Below are 11615 nucleotides of genomic sequence, written 5' to 3'. Positions count from 1 at the left end.
AACCACCATGTCACCAGCAAATCTAATGCATCTTATTTTTACTCCAGCAATACTTATTCCTTCTTATATCTAGTTACAATAATACCTAACCGACAAATGAATCGGGAGTTGATCGATTGGACACAAAAATATAAACACACAATTTTCATTTTTCTTGATTTTATTGTTTTTATACATTTTTTAGTTAAAAGATATTTTTTCCATTTTAACGTTTATTTTATTTAACGGCAATGTATCTTTTTTTATCGTTGTTTCAATTTTTTTCGCGCGACAATGGAGAGAATTAATATGCTGCTAGGTACTGATCAAATACCGGTCTTAGCCGAAAGAGATAATGGCTTGAAGAAATATCTGACGAGAATGGGAAGAACAATGGCTGCAAATCAGCTGAAAATAAACTAAAAAAAACTTAGATAAAAGTAAGATAAACCGCCGAAGTGATTTTCAAACACACACACACACACACACACACACACACACTAATACAACACACGGATTAGATGCACAAAAATCGCCTACCACTTCACAGTCCTCGGTAGTATAGTGGTCAGTATCCCCGCCTGTCACGCGGGAGACCGGGGTTCGATTCCCCGCCGGGGAGGTCTTTTTTTTGTCGATCATCATCATTGCTTACGTTGCTTCATCATCATTGCTTTTACCTTTTCATGCAAGTCAAAATATTATAAATTTATATTTAAATTTTATTTATTATAAATATATATTCCAAACCCCCAAATGTCACATTCAGACGACCTGCAAATCTTTCAGGTTTATTCCGCTCAACGAACCCCTTACATAAGTCACCCACTTCTCCCAATAGTACACATTCGCCCTGCGGTCGTCCCAGATGCAAGACCTGCCCAATTTTTACCTCTCCTTCTATCCCCAGTCATCTCGTCTCCTGTCTACCACCACCCCCTGCGGCCTCTTGTACTTCCAAGAATGTAGTTTACCTCATCCAATGTCAACACTGTCCCTCCTTTTATATAGGCAAATCCTCAACCCCCCTTAACCTAAGGATCAATAACCACAGGACATCTTGCACTTCCTCTGACTTTGCGTCCTTCCCGGTGGCGAAACATGCGGCCACTCATCAGCGTCAATTCAATGACTGTTACAATGTATCAGTTTTAGCCTCCCTTCCCCCCACAGACCACCCACTCAAGCTTAATTCCATTGACTTAACGTACACATGGCTATTTAAAGCATTTCTTCCTCCCGGCTTAAATATCAACCGATAATCCTTTAATTGCCTCAGCACACTCTTTCCCCCGCCCCCCTTTGGACCCTACCTCCCCACTATTTCCCCTTCCCTCAGCTATCCTTTACCTACAGTCTCCTACCTAACTCTGAGGAAGGTTTTTTATCTTTTGTGTACAATGATTCTGGCCAACCTGGGTTTTTTTATGTTATAATTATAATTTATATTTATTTATTATAAATATATATCTATATTATAAATTGTTATTTAAATAATATTAATAATATAGCAGCATCTCAATGGAGTACAGAGTTGCGTGAAGTTAAATTGGTGTTAGTATCGAAGGAGATTACCTTTACGATCCTTACCTCAATTCATCTTTTCAGTGGGACCTTTTGGTACAGTAGGCACTATTCTAAGTGTCCCTCTGAAAGATATTTGTTCAAAATTAATCAAAAAATCTAAGGCTATAGCGTAGCCTGTTATGGCTCTGTCGTATTCGTAATCCGTGCGTCATTATTCCCGAAATTAACAAAATAATTTGGCCGGGGAAAATTATCGGTTTCGTATTTTATACGTATTTTTTAAATTTAAATCTTGGATTCTCCCCATAGTAATTTATAATTTTAAAAAATCTTTGGCACAAATATTCATAGTTATCGTTACGATCACCGTTAACTCTTGGTCTAGCGGAATTTTTAAGGAAGGGATTATAATATAAATGTAGACACTGCAGGTGTACACGCGATAGATTGGCATAAAAGTAAGAATTACTTGGCGAAGAAGTTACACAAGCGGTGTGAAAAAGAATTATATTCTCTTACTGTATGTAATAAAAGAAGGGACAGTGAAATGGAGAAGTTAACCAACTCGATGTGAGAACCTTGCCTTGTATCTCGCAGGAACTCTACCTCATTTCCTTTTATGTTAATAATAATCGTCAACTTTTGGTGTCACAAGAATGGGATTTTATTATCAACCGTTTACTTTCTAATATTCCCAATGTGAAAATATTTATAAAAATTCATGAGAATTTTATTTCGTATATGTGATTACTTTCATTGATTTTTTACGTAAAAGATGTATGGAATTATTTTTAAAGTAAATTTCATGACTTTTTTGTGTTCATTGGGTATAAATTATGCATTTTCATAGTTGGTTATTATTTTCATCACCTCTGTATTGAGTATTGAGTTTATTCGATATCTTTCCTTACACTCGCTTTGCAGTAACAAAAGCTGATTTAATCAAAAGATCATTCATTTTATATTGCGACGTTAAACTTAGTTTTTCGGTCAAGTGTGAATTTATTTTTCGAGCAATTCGAGAATCCAGGCAAGCAATACGCCAACTATTGGCCGAAGTCGGAAGTAGAGCTCCGAGGATAACTAAGGAAACCACGTTGACAAATAATTGGTATTTCTGGGAATTTACTGATTTTTCCAATTATATTTTTGGTATTAAGCCATCATAACGTCGCGAGTAATATATTTTAAGCATTCATATTAATGTAAAATGCCTTTTCAGTCGCCATTTTTGCTACAGTGCATCATTTACTGGGACGGTGGTTTGTTCATTTAATGCACTTGGGGAAACCGACGTATTGCAATTTTTATTTTCTAGCCGGCTGAAAATAATATTATTTTTATCGCAGTCACTCATTTATGATCATTAGGAACCCTTTGAATAATGTCCGCGAGATAGTAGAGGATATTTCAGCTGAAATTTATTAATTCCTTCATCTTAACTGCCATTTGTCATTACCCGTGGGAATTGAAATACCACCTCAAAGACAAGAAAACCTTATTAGATATTTTCTTCTTTAATTATCGCATTGACTCGACGACTCATCCTATTTTACCTATGTTATCATAACAACAATATCCTCGATGCGTCAGCCATATTGGCAAATCACGTCACTGCTTTCAGCGCCGCCATCGGTGATTTGAGTCTCGAATGGCAAAATTTTAGACGTGTTCCCATTTGGTAACATGCTTGACGGACGCGTTTGACAATTTTTGTTCGGGTTTTCTTTCATAAAATCTCTTAATTAGTAGTAAAATAAATACATAGATAGATACACAAAAAATAATAACAACTCAGTTAGTAAGTTAGTTCGGTCTTAAAAGGTTGGCATAAAAGTAAGAATTACGTGGAGAAAAAGTGACAGGAACGGTGTGAAAAAGAATTATAATCTACTGCTGTATGAAATAAAAGAAGGGACAGTGAAATGGAGAAATTAACCAACTCGATGTGAGAACCTTGTATTGTATTTCGCAGGAACTTTACCTCATTTCCTTTTATGTTAACCCGTTAACGCCTAGCGGTACCACTTGGTACCAGTTGGTAGTGCAATATTAAACGAACATTTTTTGCTATTTATTGTAATTTGTTCGGCATTTATAGAGTTTTAAACTGATAAGCATAACTACGTTTTCCAGAAAAGTTAAGTTTTTTAAGCAAGATTTGACAATTTTTCAGTAATTTTGAATGAAATGAATCTTTTATTTTTGCGAAAAATAGAAAATATTTATCGATTTTGGCAATAAAATGTGAAATTTGAAATATTTAATTTCAATTTTTGGACCACTTAAGGGCCTAGCGGTACCACACGGTACCAGTCAATGTATTCAAAACTATTTTTGCTAAAGCACCAGACTTTAATTGACTTTAATATTGAATATTACGAAAAATTTCGAATGAAATATTTAATTCAGGCGTTACCCGGTTAATAATAATCGTCATGTGAAGGCACTGTTTTTGTATGATCGCGACAGTTCGTTCACGATTGATTCGTTCAGGTGATTGAATCGCCGAGGGAATCAATAGACTCACGAGTCATTGAGCGAAAACAAGTCAATAATCAATCGTTTCCAAGCAGGCTTCCGCGGAGATTATGGCGGTAGGCAGCGATTCTTCCGGGTTTCCTTCCGCGTTTATCCATTTCACTTGCACCATTACTATTTTCAAACTTTATGCTTCACGACCCCTTATTATATATATATATTTTTTTTTAGATTACGAGATGTGGGTCAATTGTAAATATTATTTATTTTTTCCAAACTTTGCCAACGTTTCGGACATTATATTTGTCCATCCTCAGGGCTATAAAAATGATAATTTATGATACAAAATTAGTTAAATACAGGCAATTTTACAGTTGTAAATAAAACAACCAAAGCAACCAAATTGTAAATAAATAAATAAAAACAACATCAGACTTAAAGGTAAATTTTGAATATGTATTTCCATGTATTTTAATGTATAACAACTGTAAAATTGCCTGTATTTAACTAATTTTGTATCATAAATTATCATTTTTATAGCCCTGAGGATGGACAAATATAATGTCCGAAACGTTGGCAAAGTTTGGAAAAAATAAATAATATTTACAATTGACCCACATCTCGTAATCTAAAAAAAATATATATTACTATTTTCCATTGCTCCTCGCACCGCCCAATGAAATTTACCATTCTTTGTTATTTATTTCTGAATACAGTTGAATATTTTTTCTTCATTATTGGTCACGTTTCTTAACCCTTTCACTGCTGTGAACGTACCTACTCTCGGCGTCAAATTGATGTGCCGCTGTACTTTGCAAATTTATATCTGGACTTCAGTGCATGCCATAATAATGAATATTACGTCATTTTAAAGGAATTTACTTCTCAATTCTAATTTATTTTTTAATTTATGAAAAATTAAAAAATGTAGACACGGGAGAGCAATAAATGACTCCGCGCACCGTAAAATCAGCCGTTTTGTCAACTTCATGAACTTTGTAACTCAACCTAGGGAAAACTACTACGTCTAAAACATTTATTTTTAACAAAAAATTTCAATCATTAATGTAGATTAATAAAGTGGCCTTGGCGTATTTTTTAAACGCATATTTTGTTGTAAAATATCGAAAATGTTTAAACGTTATCTAGTCCTACAGTTTACCCCGAAAGAAAAAATAAAATTGATAGGAATACGTCTGACTTTAATTGCAATTTTTCTATGATCCAAAAACACACGATTTTTATGTATTATAGATTATGTATGGGCATTAAAAAACTACGCCGGAGCGAACGAAAGCTGCGTTGCCACGTCTTGCGCGCTAAACTTTACTTCCTGGTAACCAGCACTGGCCTGGCGCGGCCCCGTTTGGCAACATGACATTAATAGAAGTTGCTGACATTCACAAATATAAATATTGTTATAGACTATGGATCATAGAAAATTTTCAAATAAATTAAGAAGTGTTTCTATCAATTTAATTTTTTATTTCGGGGTAAACTGTAGGACAAGATAGTATTTAAACATTTTTGTTATTTTGCAACACAATATGCGTTAAGAAATACGCAAAAGCCATTTTATTAATCTACATAAATGTTTGCTACTTTTTGTAGAAGATGAATGTTGTAGACGTAGTAGTTATCCCTAGGTTGAGTTACAAAGTTCATGAAGTTGACGAAACGGCTGATTTTACGGTGCGCGGAGTCATTTATTGCTCTCCCGTGTCTAAATTTTTTAATTTTTCATAAATTATAAAGTAAATAGGAATTGAAAATAAAATGTCCTGTACAATGATCTATTATATATAATTATGGCATGCACTGAAGTCCAGATATAAATTTGCAAAGTCAAGCGGCACACCATTTTAACGCCGACAGTAGTACGTTAGCACCGCAGACTGCTGTGGACGTACTTTCTCTTTCTCCCCGCCGTGCACTGTCGCAAAAGCACTTCGAAGGGTCCCTAATCCATTGGGCATTTTCCGGTGGCCCGCAGCCACGTTATTAGCAAAGTCAACAAAATCGTTATGATAAGATACGGACTCTGGCGTTATTTTGCGGAATTGCTTCATTATTGAATAAAATAAAATAACTTTGTTTTATTCCACACTTCATTTTAAATAGCACGACCCGGGTTTCAACATCTACCTGATGTGACCTGATGTTAACCTGATGTGCCCTGAATGTGAGCGACCTGATGATAAGCCTAGATGTTGAAACCCGGGTCGTGCAATTTAAAATAAAGTGTGGAATAAAAGTTAATTTATTTTATTCAATAAAATCGTTATTTTTCATCGCGGAAACACGGTTCAAAGACGTACTTGATTGCTTGATTGGCAGGAGTGCGATGCAAACAATCATTTATTTATGATAGGATTAATTAATTGTTATACAAATTCCTGTGAGAGCGGTCACTTTTCGGGAGGGAGGCCCCCGCTCGGAGGGGTCCAGGAGACGGCCCTGCGTGGGTGAGCTCGTCGAGGAAAGGGTCGCGGATTAGCGACCCTTCCGAGGGTGTACCACGCCCATTATCGAAGTACCTGCTCCGTGGGCCCACGAAACGCATTTTAACCTTTTCGCCGCACGTGAGGAGAAGGTTTTCGGGGATTGAACATCAGCGAAAGGGTTAATATTATTAAATTGTTTCTCCTGTTATTGTGAGTCCTCTGTAATTGGCCTCGTGCTGTTTTTGGACTGGATTAAATAAACAAAAAAATAAATAAATATTTAAACGATTTAAATTTTTCCTGGTTAATACTTCTGACGAATATTTCTCGGGTTTGCAGCCAGGTTAATGCTTTTATACAAGCCGACGTTTCGGGAGACGACTACCATTTGAAAAGGGAACCACGGAAAAAATACATAGAGATTAGGAGCACGAGATTCGGAAACTTGATTGAATTGGAGGGGTTTTTAATGTATTAGGTGAACAAAAGATAAAGTAGTGAATCCGCAAAGGACTGTAGATTACGAAGCAAAGATGCGAGGGCCGCGAAGTGAAGAAGAATTATTCGCTCCTGCTGTTTGGTATAAAGGAAGACCCGGGAGAAGTTATTCAGCTCACTGTGAGCTTTTTCCTGGGAGGAGGAGGGGAGCTTTCCCAGGCTATAATGAAGGATACGGAAGATGGACGGCCAATGGACTAGCCTGCGAAGAGGCGGGGGAGAGGCTGAAGATATATAGCGGGCAGAACTGGGAGAGGCTATCCCTCCCCTCTCCGTCCCGGAGGCGTGTCGCCTTGACGTCCGGCTAGATGGCGTGACAGTAAATCTTCAGCGTGATGTATCCCTGTCAGGTGGCCCGAGTGGGAGGGGGGGAGGGCGCGAGGGGAGGGGATGGTAGGGGAGGGTGAAGTATGTGACGGAGGGGAGGGGAAGGTGACGTCATCTTCATCGCGTGGAGGGGGAAGTTCCTAAAAGGAGCGGGTTCTTTTTTTTCGTATTTTTTTAAACCCATTATTCCCCAGCGTTGCGTTAACGCAACATTATTGAATCCTAATTCTAAGAACAAGTTTTTACCTCAGAATAATTTTTAATTCAATTTGCTGACTTTTGTTAAGTATCTCCAGTTCTAATTTTGTCAGTTTCACCAACATTTTTATTCATATAATTGTATTTTAATGACTGATGATTGGAATAAAAATCGGTGCGCAGGTACGAGACACCCAAGGAAAAATGACATACCCCAATATGTCCGTTGAAAGGCAGAATGGGGAATTTCCTCCGAAGGAATAGTGATAACTTCCGGCGAAGATGTCGAGTGTTCAAATCAAGATAAAAGATTTGCCGGCCTCGGTGGCGGCGGGGTAACGTTCTCGCCTGCCAAACAAGAGGTCGCGGGTTCGAGTCCCGCCTGGGTAGGTTTCCCCGGTCCAGGACATAGTCGTTAGTGTACGTTTACTTGTTACATTTGTTGAACACCCCGGTGTAAAATGGCCAATAAGAGCTGTACCCGGTGGTTTGGGAATAAAAAAAAAAAAAAATGGAAGATGTAACCTAATATTTAAAAATTACTTTTTTTGCATTCATTTAACCGGAGTTTTCCCAGCGTTGAGTATATACGCAGTATTTTGAAAATCACACAAGATGATGAAAATCTTTTTTTTTTTCAAAAAATCATCTTAATTAGGCATTGTTGCTTCGCATTTTCCAATTTATTTTTGCCTGAATTGTATTTGAAATTCCTTCATAGGAAACATTTTTCCCATGACATAATAACCATAAGATAGCGGGAATTGGTAATATTTCAAGTCCCAGACTGTATCTCAGTAACTATTAGGGATATCGCTTTCCATGGATAAGCGTAACAATCCTTTGTTGAAAACGTATCTCTACAATAACATGTATGGTAAAGGGCTGCTGAAGTATGTTGTACCCCATGCCTTCAATAAGGTAGTTTCCTTCATCAAAGAAAACGAAAGTCATTGATTGCGATTCGTTACCCACCATTACTGTATTCATAATATACAAATTATTTCGTTTTAGAAATACCGGTTTAGACGAATGGCAATGGCCCATTTTTATCCTCATTTGAAAAGGGCCAGATTGGCGCCCATGTGATGCCACTCCACGTGACGTCACAAAGACCTAGTTTCCATACGAGAAGGTAGGAGTTATACGTCGTCTGAGGTTACCAATGCATGCATGAGGCGCAGAGCCCAGGGAAACATGTCTTAATAATCACTTATTAAAACTGGCTAAGGTCGGAAAGTTTTCTTCATTTGATAAGGTATTAATAATCCTTACTTAAGCCAAGCGCTACCAGCCAGCAGGGTACTCAGCTACCCGCTAGCAGCTTACGTCGTATCAGCGCTCAACTCGCCTCAAGGTCACCTCACAAGGCAGCAGCGGGAACCAGAAATACGTCACACGGAGAGACTTCCTGACATTCATACTTGCGCGTCGCGTTTTCGCGCGCTTGAAAATTTTCACTTTTCATTTAATCGCGAAAAATAGATATCGTCATTTAAAAATCTAAAAGCGTGAAATACGTACTCCAGGAGTAATAATATTTCGATTTAGGCAATAAAAATAATAGGAAACCACCCTATTGTATGCCAAAGGCTCTACGTAATCTTAAATCTTTGGCCGACATTAACCAATTGTTCCCCAGACTGTATGTCGGCCTTTTAACTTCGGCTGTTTCGCATTTTTCTATATATTTCGGCCGAATTAAGATGAATTTATGGGAAAAATATTTTCATTATATTATATGACGACTCCTAATTTTCGGGTTCTCCAGCCGCGTCTGTCGTTTATGGTTGACAACAATTTCGAAAGCCATTTTCATTCCGTCTTCAGGTCGAAGGTGAGAAGTTTTGATTTTTTCTGCCGTCTTATATTGCACTGGCCGATCTCCCCCTGTGCCCTGATTGGTCAGTACTCTATTCCACACGTTGCTGAGTCAAAAACATATGGGGTCTCCCTTGTCCATAAACAATGATTTACATAAAATGAACCAATGGTTCGCGAGACAGTGACCTCCTCGTTGCCATGCAGAAATTCGCGAACTATTGAACTGTTTACATTTAGTGCAAGGACTTAAGCTTTGAATCATTCCATTTGGTGCGATTTAACATATCGACTCAATTATTTACGATATAAGAGTAAGGCCCCAAGGCAGCTGACAAATAGACTAAAATTTTTCTTCCTACATTGGGGGATAGAGGATGGGAATGGTTTACCGGAGGACATTTTTTTTTAGCCCTTTACAACTCACGCCACAATATTTATCAATAGGATACATAAAATTGAATTTTGAGGGCTTTATAATCGTATATTTTTTGAATTTGGTGTTTCTTGTCTTTTTTTCTTTTGTCTTAGTAAAAATGGATTTTGTGGGCAATGCAAATGTAGACATGTATTGTTTTCTTTGCTGATTTGGTGCTATGTATATGGGGACATGTATTGTGTAAAAAATGGTTTATTTAGGGCTTTTAAAATTTTTTTTGGTACTTACAGTTAGTATTTTGTTTTGTATTTTGGTTTATGTATATTATTGTGTCTTAATGTACTTCCTAACTTTATTTTACCACCCGACTTCATGGTCGACTTGTAACTAATTATTTAATAATAATAACAATAATAATAATAATAAAATTGACAAGGTCTGTATTCCATTAGAGACGCCTTGTAGTGGAGTTGTGACTGTAAGGCTTCAATCCATGCCTTCGTGTACATTTTTTGCTTTTGAGAGAGTGTTTCAATAACTCTCCCCCTAGATGTCACCCTTGATCGTAAATTGTCTGAGGAGCTGCTCACGAAATCTCTTTGACTTTGTGTTCCAAGGTGACGTGTATGAATCACCTCTTTCTTTTGAGTGAATGTTTTGTCTACGCCTATTCCTAGATCCTCCCTCCTCTTATCTCTGTAGCATTCCGCAATGAAGCTAATAGGGTGGTTTCCTATTATTTTGTCTTACCTAAAGATAATGATTGTCACTCCTGGAGTACGTACTTCACGCTTTTAGATTTTTAAATGACGATATCTATTTTTCGCGATTAAATGAAAAGTGAAAAATTTCAAGCGCGCGAAAACGCGACGGCTAAGTAGGAATAGCAGAAAAACCCCGTGTGACGCCATTCTGGTTCCTGCTGTCGCAAAGTGAGGTGACCTTGGGGCGAGGCTCTGAGCGCTGATACGACGCAGGCTGATAGCAGGTATCAGAGTATCATGCTAGCAGGTAGCGTTTAGGCAGTTTTAATAGGTGATGATTAAGACATGTTTCCCTGAGCTCTGCGCCTCATGCATGCATTGGTAATCTCAGACAATGTAAAACTCCTATCTACTCGTATAGAAACTAGGTCCCTGTGACGTCACGTGGAGTGAAATCGCATGGGCGCCAATCTGGCCTTTTACAAATGCGGTTAAAATTGACCATTGCCATTCCTCTAAACAGGGATTTCTAAAACAAAATTATTTGTATACCATGACTGCAGTAATGGTGGGTAACGAATCGCAATCAATGCCTTTCGTTTTCTTTGATGAAGGAAACTACCCTATTCTGCAGCTTTGCTTTTAACTTAGCACTGAAAAATGTGTATCCGATTAGGATTACCTTCTAGCACTTCTTGGTCCGATACCTTTTGCATTTGACTTCTGTCGGCGTGAAAATGATGTGCCGGTGTACTTTGCAAATTTATATCTAGGCTTCAGTGCACGACATAATAATTATTAATACGTCATTTTAATGGAAATTTTATTCTCAACACTGATTAATTTTTTGTTTTATGAAAAATTCATAAATGTAGACACACTAAGGCAATAAACGACTCCGCGCACAGTGAAACTAGCTGTTTTGTAAACTTCATGGACTTTGCAACTCAACCCAGGGAAATAGGCCTAGATTGCTTGGATAATTCTGGACATCTTAAAGAGGGACATTCAGAATATTATCATAGAACCTTACTGTACTACAAGTGTCACAGAAAAGATGATTTGTGGGAAGGATCGTAAATGTAATCTCCTTCGATGTAAACACCAATTTAATTTCACGCAACTTTCTACTCTATTGTGATGCTAAAATATTATGAAATTATAGAAATAATAATGTATAACATAAATTTAGACTTGCATTAAAAATTTTATGTATGTAAAAATAACGTAAGCGATGATTTGGCTCGACAAAAAAAT

At 37.3% G+C, this 11615-nt stretch overlaps 1 non-coding gene across 1 annotated transcript; it reads left to right on the top strand.

Moving 5' to 3' along the window:
- The first annotated feature begins 529 nt into the window (after positions 1 to 529).
- Positions 530 to 601, top strand: Trnad-guc. Its single transcript has one exon. It is a non-coding gene; the product is annotated as a tRNA-Asp (tRNA).
- The last annotated feature ends 11014 nt before the right edge of the window (positions 602 to 11615 follow it).

This window comes from Ischnura elegans, assembly GCF_921293095.1.
Source record: "Ischnura elegans chromosome 13 unlocalized genomic scaffold, ioIscEleg1.1 SUPER_13_unloc_2, whole genome shotgun sequence".
In the NCBI taxonomy this organism is placed as follows: Eukaryota; Metazoa; Arthropoda; class Insecta; order Odonata; family Coenagrionidae; genus Ischnura; species Ischnura elegans.
Note: the sequence above shows the minus strand (reverse complement) of the source record. Positions and strands in the feature narration are given on the sequence as shown.